Source organism: Lathamus discolor, chromosome 5, assembly GCF_037157495.1.
Source record: "Lathamus discolor isolate bLatDis1 chromosome 5, bLatDis1.hap1, whole genome shotgun sequence".
In the NCBI taxonomy this organism is placed as follows: Eukaryota; Metazoa; Chordata; class Aves; order Psittaciformes; family Psittacidae; genus Lathamus; species Lathamus discolor.
Window position 1 is genome coordinate 13010699 of NC_088888.1, and position 8591 is coordinate 13019289.

An 8591-nucleotide genomic window follows, 5' to 3' on the forward strand; every position below is an offset into this window, starting at 1 on the left:
TAGTTGTCTTTCAGACACTCAAATTACCATTCTTTTAGGCAATGTTTTTTCCAAGGTATGGGTGATGGGCAGGTTCCAAAGGATGCTGGAAAGCATCTCTTGACCTGCACATGGGGGATGGGTGAGGCCTCTTCCCTAGTGTGGGTTTGGAGCTGAGCTGGAGGGGTGCTCCTTCCTATGCTGTGGAATTAACATGCCATGGGCTGCTGCTGCATGGAGAGTTGGGGAGCGAAGACCAGGGGTTGCATTATCCATGCTGGAAGAGGGCAGAAACAGCCCTCAAATGTTCTTTTCCAGAGAGGTGTATTTCTGTGTATAGGAGAGCCAGGCCCTGGCTTGGCTTCCTACCCCTGCTCTGAGAGGGAGCCAAAGCGCATGCCGTCCTTTTGCAGCGCGCATTAACGTTTAGCAACGTCCGGTAACGTTTGTCTCGTACCGCCACCCTCCGGACGCAGCGGTTTTGCCTGCAAAAAGCAGCTGCCTCCTGTAGCAGCTGAGACTTTCCGCCGGCGAGGAAGAATCCCGGGCTGGCCGCTGTCTCCTCCCCTCTAACCGTCACGCTTCCTCAGAGCAGGAAAAAGAGGAAAAAGAAAGAAAATCAGGGAAAAACTCAAGAGGCCCCAGCGAGGATCGAACTCGCGACCCCTGGTTTACAAGACCAGTGCTCTAACCACTGAGCTATGGAGCCACCTATCTCTTGCACCCTTCCTGACGGCCCGTGTGCCTCTGCGGCCGGAGCCGCCTCACAGGGGCTGCCGGCCGCGGTGCTGGTGCCGCCGCCTCACGGGGGCTGCGGGTGGCGGTGCCGCCGGTGCCCCTGGGGCTCAGCAGCCCTCTTAAGGCACGAACGCGCCATGGCGGCCCCCGGCGGGCTCACGTTGCCCTGTGCCTCGCTGCGCCTCGGGCCTCGCCGGTGAAACTAACGCGGCTGGGGCACCGCCCCGCCGCCCGCTCCCCGCCCGCCTCGGGGCGACGGCGGCCGCGTTCTGCCGCCCCCGTGCAGCGGAGGGCCGGGGCGGCAGGCCCCAGCAGGGCTGCCCCTGCGGCGCCTCCGGCCCACAGCCCGGCCCCTGGAGCTTCCCGCACACCCGTTTCCTCCATGGCAGAAGGCACACCGGCGGCCCGGATCCACGTCCCAGGCCTCCTCTATGTTTCCCCCCTTGTCAGGGGTGAGCGCACCTGAGGGTAAAATTGCACCTGAGGGTAAACCTGCCACTGCACCGAGACGTATTTCAGTGGCCCATTGAGCCTCATGAGAGCATCGCTTCAAGGATTGCTGCCGTGTTCTCCACCCATCTGGCAGCGTCTGCAGCACTTGCTCCCTGTGGCAGGATTCAGGATTTGGGGGGGTAAGGCTGTACAACATAGGGTTTTGTGCCAAGTGTTTAAAGATAAGTGGGTTTAAATGGAGAGGTTATGGTCAGTTTAGTAAATCTTCTCAGGTTTTGTGAAATAAGCCTTGCAGAATGGGTATAATTATGTTGAAAAGCGTAGGTTGACCGGGGTATAAACCCAGCGGCAGGATAGGCAGTGTGCAGCCTTAGTTTCCCATTACAGAGTAAGAAGGATTGAAACCAGCGAAGATTTCCTCCTTTTCTCTTCATAAAAGAGCCAGTCTGTCCCATGCAGCCGCCTTTAAAGCTGAGGTGAAGGTGAGGAGGTAAGCTAAGAGGAAACCAAGAGGCAGTCGTAAATCAGAGCTGCTCCGCTGCACGCTGCAGTCACGTTCTAGCCAAGCAGGCATGATTTGCTGGGTGCCAGCCTCCAGCTGTGTGTGAGCAGGAGGAAAGCTCCTTGAAATGAGAACGGACAGAAAAAGCTGCATTAAGGAGTTAAGGACCTTTCATCCAGCCCACACTCAACAAATCATGAACCGGGGCAACTTCCTCTTGTTTTATGTCTTATTTCACCTTCTCTTTAAATAGATGTGAGCTCTCCGGGCAAAGTAGACTGGTTCTGGTGAGCTCTGTCTTGTTGTTTATGTAAAACACTAAAATGACTTTAAAATACCTGCTTTTGACCCCTAATGTGGCAGCTGATAAACTCATGAAGTTTCAGATTTCTTTGGTTGCTTTTTAACCCCCTTCGCTTTGAAGATGGTGACTCTTTAGTGCCCTTCCTAAAGGGATAAAATGTCTGTGGTGGGTGCTGTGCCTCAGGGAACTGAAATACAAGTGTACATTGTTCTGTAAGTTTAAAGTAGGCAGGAGCAGAACTGTCTATGAAATAAACCTACCCTGTTCAGTTTCATAGCGCTGAGCAACAGGGTGAAATGTATTCTGAGAACAGAACGTTGTCCAATTCAAGCTCTCTCTGGCAGTAGGTGTACCTGTTGCAGTTGCTTCTAACTTAGGTGCACTCTGTAACTGCTGTGGTTGCTTCCACAGTCCTTCTGCTGCCTGCTTAGAGCTCACTGCAAGGTGGGCTACACTGTGTAGCAGAGTGTTAAGTCCTACATGTTGGGTGGGATTCAAGGTGGAGGCACCATGCTATCAGCAAGCCCTATAGCTTCTGTTTGTAATGGAAGTGAGGAAGGGAGACGCTTCTAGGGTGCAATTCATCTCGTCTGAAGTTAAACCTCTAAAATCTGGGCTGAATCACAGTCTACAAGTGCTTGGTTTCCCAGTTGACTGAAAGGGGTCGATGCTGGGGACGTCAGTGGTTAAGTGAGATGTGTCTCGCTTGGTTTGTACCAACCCAGTTCTGGTATTGAGCTGTGGAGGGACCAGCTGCTGCTTTAACAGCTACATCAGCACTGCTTATTGCTTGACTGCAAGCTCCCGATGCTCTTAGCTAGCCCATTCTTGTGGTGCCATTTGCACAACAATAAGCTTTAGTTAAACTTAATACCCATGTGCTTTAGATGTTTCAACTAGAGTAACTGTAGTTGGGAAAGTCCCATTAGAGGGCCAAGAGAATTTTTGGGGAGATAGCATGAGAAATTGTATATCTAAAGAAGACTGATTCTTTCTGCAACTAGACACACAGGTTTGAAAATGAAGCGTTTAGGCAACAAAATGCCTATGTAGTCTGCTGTTCGTTGCTGTTGAAAGCCACGAGGTGGAGCCTAAGTACTGTGTAAAGAGGTGAGGAAACCCCAGCCTTCAGATGCTGGAGAGAGTGGATTTTTACCACACTGGCTGAATATATCTAAAAATCTGTAGGATGATTTGCGTTTAAAGATAGGCCAAACATGAAGAGATCCACGTTTCTCTATGCTGTTATGCTGTGTAGAACTCCGTCTGATTTGCAGTAAGATTACACTTGTGTCATGTGTCCCCCTTGATAAACTAAGGCTTTCTCCAGCACATGTTCTTTTCACCTGGTTCTCCACTGGTAAAAGTGGAGAACTAACAGCAGCCGTTTAGTAAAACCCCTGTGCAAGCAAGTGCGTGCTCTTTGCAAGCTGCCTTGCTGATACAGCCCATTGGGCTTTTTATTGCAGTTTTGCAAGATGTGCTCCCAAGGTGGGAGGAATGCTGAAAGTTGTCAGGAGCAGCATGCAGCAAAGTTTCCCTTTCCTGAGGAAAATTGTTAAGAAGGAGCAGGATTTGAAAGATGTATCACAGACCGCCTCTCCACCAAGGATAGGCTCAAGCTAGAGAACAAGGTGGGTACTGGGAGAACAGATGCAGCCTTGCACTCAGTCTGGACCAGGGCTGTTAGAACAGGACTTAGTTGTTCCTGGCTAGCTCTTTACCTGACCTTACCAGCCCCACTGAACAAATAATGTGTGTAACTGTATGTAAAGCTGATGTCAGGCCACAGATGTCATAGGATCATAGAATGGTTTGGGTTGGAAAGGACCTTAAGATCATCCAGTTCCAACCCCCCTGCCATGGGCAGGGACACCTCACACTAAACCATCCCACCCAAGGCTCTGCCAAACCTGGCCTTGAACACTGTCAGGGATGAAGTATTCAGAACTTCCTTGGGCACCCTGTGTCCATACCTCACCACCCTCATAGTAAAGAACTCCTTCCTTATGTCTAACCTGAACTTCCTCTGTTTCAGTTTGAGCCCATCACCCCTTGTCCTATCACTACAGTTCCTAATGAAGAATCCCTCTCCAGCATCCATGTAGGCCCCTTTCAGATACTGGAATATAGCCCATTCTAACTTATAAATGATTTTGTACTGACTTAGGGGGTTCATCCGCCACTGCACAACTGAGCTGATACTCAATGTCTTCTTGTACAGCATCACTTCAAATCTGAACAAGTAACTTGAGAACTAGGATCAACTGTGTTACTGTGAATCCACATCCGTCTTAAGAGCAGCGAGCTAATCTCATGTATATTCCATATGATCTTATTGCCTTATCTTGCATTTAGATACTAACACGAGAAGCAAACCAAGGGAATGACTCTTCAGGCAGCTGGTTCATGAATTAACCCCAGAAATTCTCTTACACCACAGCATTCTCTTTTCTAAACTCCATTGCCCACCTAGACACCCAGTTCCCTGCTCAATTCAGTTGTACTGGTGTTTTTCAGGGTTCAGTTTTGTTGTACAAACCAGCTACCAGCTTTGGGCTACAGTGTATGAAATAAATAGCAGTGCTGGGTGTCTCCTAACAAGTTGTTGAGGCTTGCCTACCTCTGCCCTCTTCATATCTGATCCCTGGTCACTGCAGCCCAGTGCAGCTGGGGTTACCCCTGAACAAGTACAGAGCAGCAGAATGGGCTTTTCCTTGTCAGCCTCTGAGAGAAAGGACTTGCAGCACAGCTCCAGGCGCTCATGAATCGGGATGTTCGGTGGGGTTTGTTTGACAGGTTCAGTACTGTTGGATTTATTTTTTAAAGAAACTCTGTAGTAACATAAAGGTGTCTTCAGTTTAATGTATTCATTTTAATTAGCAAGTTAGATGGGTTAATTTGTCTTGTACAAATGCAATGTTTTCTTTTGAGTGAAAGGTTACCAAAATCAGGGGGATGCTTCCTGCTGAGTTCGGGTGGCTTTTGGAGCTGGTCCTTGGGGTATTTTAGGCATGGAAGACTCTTGATATGTGATTGAGGCCTGCCTTCTCTTCTGCATGTGAAGTTTTAAGTCCTGTGTGATTGAGGTATGCCTGAGGAAATGTCCTGTTGTTCTGAACTTTTGACCCAATCAATCCTTGTAAAACCACTGGATTAAAAATGAGCACAAATAACCTGCTGTGACTTTTCCACTAGCTGTTGCCATTTGTAACAGAGGCTGGATAAGGTGCCATTCAAGCTGATTCCAGGTTTGAGCTTGCATCCCTACTCCATCCTAGCCTGAGATACTGGTGTGCACTCTCCCCTTGCTCTGGTACTCTGCTTTCCAGAGGAAAAAGTTCAAACATGCAATAGATTCAGTCCTTTTCAGAATGATTTTGGTAGTCTCAGTGCTGTTTTGGACAAACACGCATTAGCGCATGAAGCTAACATGCGTCTTGTGGAGTTTTCATAATGTGAGGGATCCAAGCAGAAGGGATGTTGTCTTCACTGCTTTATGATTTGATCTTCCTGAAACAAGAAAGAAATAATCTAATTTTGTTTGCTTCAGAGTTATTTCTCCAATCCAGATCAGATTTGAAGCTATGTATTGTAGTAAAGTGTGTCTGTGATAATAAGGTAGCTGGTGATCCTTTGGAACTTTGTAAAATCAAGATACTATTGGCTGCATGTGAAAGATGTTTTCATGTCTGGGAAAGAGCTCTAATATTTCTTCTTTGTTGCCCTGGATTAAATAAGTTGTGTTTCTCTGTGTTACTATCAAAAATATATGTCCTTGTTGAAAACATTTAGGAGGCCTGTGTCTTAGCTGAAGGAGATAGTGTTCTTTAAAGCACCCCTGTAGAAGTCCACAAGGAAGGAAAGAGCTGACCTTTTATAGTGTTCTATACATACAGTATATATCTATATATACAGTATATATACTTTTTGATAGTGTTCTTTAAAGCACCCCTGTAGAAGTCCACAAGGAAGGAAAGAGCTGACCTTTTATAGTGTTCTATACATACAGTATATATATATATATATACCTTGTATATACTTTTTGATAGTGTTCTTTAAAGCACCCCTGTAGAAGTCCACAAGGAAGGAAAGTGCATTTGCTGGTCGGTTTGTCACTAGACCTGCATGTTGATGTATGTACATATACGTGTATGTACATTGGTGCTGCCAAGCAGAGTGTAGAGCAGCTGCGTTCTCCTTCTCTGGTGACACTAACCTGAAGGCCTCTGCTCAGCTGTTGGTTTCCAAAAGTGCAGGAATATAGGACCAGCTTTGAGGCCATTAATCCTCTCAAATTTGGCTGAAACCAGTTAGCAGATTTGAAAGTTCCTTGGGGCTGGCAACCAGTGTGGTGACATGAAACATTTTCCAAGGAAAACCAAGCTGAAAATGTACTGATCACATTTTCCAAGCAAGTTTTTTAAGTTCCTTGGAAAACAGACTATTCAAGAATGAGTGTGAGGCAGAGGAACCGGAGATCCAAAGTGCCCATCCTTACTCCGCTATGGACTCTGCCACTTCACCCTGCGCCCTGTTTCCACTGCTATCCAGCACTTCCTTCCCAGACTCCAAGAGGAATGGCAGATGTGTGTGTTTGTAGCATGCTCTATAAATGCAAAGTCTTATTATTATCAGCATAAAAATAAAAGATTACAAGTGGGCTGGAATGGAATAAAACCTCCCTGCCTCTGGGGAATAAAACCCAAACAGGTTCATTTCTCTCTTGCTGCTTAATAGGCATCAGAATCGTTGTTCTAAATAAACTTTCTGTGATGGTTTCTTCCAAGGTGTAGGTACTAAGCTCCTTTAGGAACTCAGTGGGAGGTAGGGAAATGGGAATGTGTCCCCGTGTGGTCAGCACTGCTGTCCATGGGAGGCTGTTGTCTCAGCAAAGGTTTGAATATTTGGCTTACTGAGGGTGCAGCTACCCAAGTGATCACAAATGCTTGGCTCTGCTCTGGGTTTCGGTTCCTGGGAAAGGCAAAAGACCTGTGACAGCTATCAGGATCCCTCCTCAAGTGCTCACATTCCCTCTCCTGTGAAACACATCCAGGTCCCAAAGGCAGACAGTCTCTATGCTAATCAAGGAATAAATTGTTCTTTGTTCTGGAGCTCTCTTCAGGTAGATGGAGGAATGATGCATGTATGATAAATAATACATAAACTGTGTGTTGTGCTGGGCATGATAACTGGAGCTGGGTGATTTGTACTTTTCCTCCTGGGATAGGTCAATGAACTGAAAGTATGGGTTTGTTCCCAGCTCTGTTTCTGATTTTGCCGTACGTTTGCTGGTAGAGACAACAGTTTGTGGGTTAGAGGCGCAAAAGTAGCCACGTATTAGTCTTCTGTGCTGTTAATTCAGAGTATCCTGCCCTCATTTCCTGTGTGCTCATGTTCTGATCTCCAGGCGTTTGGAGACCTGTCCTCACCATCCCTGGGTGGGCAGCCTGGGGTACCTCTGCTGAAGCAGAAACGTGCTCTGGAGCAGTGACTGGGATCAGGCACTTCAGGCCCCAGGTAGGGAGGCTCTGGAAACCAAACGAGAATGGGAATTTAAACATTCCCTTCTCTGGTTTTAGGTCTAAGCTGGATGGACTTGCATGGTCCTATCTACACATAGGCTTAATGGTTGTTCTGTGGGTGAAATGTGTTGCTCAGCAGCTCTCTTCTCTCCCAGGAGAACACATTCATCTTCCCACTTATTGGACTGGACCAACATATGCCACAGAACAAGCTGAAACGTTGGATGGAAGGTTTCTGTGTACTTTCTCACTTGTGAATTGTTGTGTTGTATTGAAGCCCTCCTCTGCAACCCATTCCCGTGGTTCCCATTGCTGGTTGGGGTTTGGAATGTGAATTGCACAGGCAGTTCTGCATGCTCTGGGTGTGTTGTCTTCAGCTGCCGAACTGCTGAGGGTCCTGTGTACAATCTGACCAAATTATGCATATCTGCAGTTTATGAGGTGAACAAATATAGCAACTAGCAGCGCCAGGTTTTCAAAGGGGAGAGTAATTGGCTGTTTCCAAGTTCTTCCTTTGCTTCTGAAGGGCCAAACTGTCTGCAGGCCCTTGAACTTCCCTTCTTCTGAGTAAGCCTGAACCCGTAGTTCAGCTTTGGGATTGGGTTTGGGTTTGTGTCTCCTTTTTCCTGCCTTTGACTGCATTGGAAATACTGAGAGTACAGCTTTCTTCATGGTGCTGACTGTTGTCTTTGGCTTTCCTGATGTAACACATCATGCAGAGCTGAAAATGAATGGGAAGAGAATGAATGAAAATGTTTTGGATCTTGAGGATTTGGATTAAGCTTTGTGTAAAGCTTTTAGTTTGAGGTTTGTCTCTTTTAAATTAGCTCACTATATAATAGTCCTGACCAGCTACTGAAGGCTTACACAGGTGATACTACATCCTTCAGACACTGGCATCCAGCCTGCACTCTAATGGCTTTGACAAATCCCCTCAAGCAGAATTACCAAGATGACTCCGTGATCAAATGTGCCCAAAAGCTTTAAAAGCACCACTGAGAATGTCAGACAGGACTGATGAGGATAAGCTCACATCTGCATGAGGGGATAAATTGTTCCTGAGTGTAATTCACAAATCAGAGCATTAGAC

At 47.0% G+C, this 8591-nt stretch overlaps 1 non-coding gene across 1 annotated transcript; it reads right to left on the reverse strand.

Moving 5' to 3' along the window:
- Nucleotides 1-615: 615 nt before the first annotated feature.
- TRNAT-UGU (transfer RNA threonine (anticodon UGU)) lies at nt 616-688 on the reverse strand. The gene has a single exon. It is a non-coding gene; the product is annotated as a tRNA-Thr (tRNA).
- Nucleotides 689-8591: the final 7903 nt, after the last annotated feature.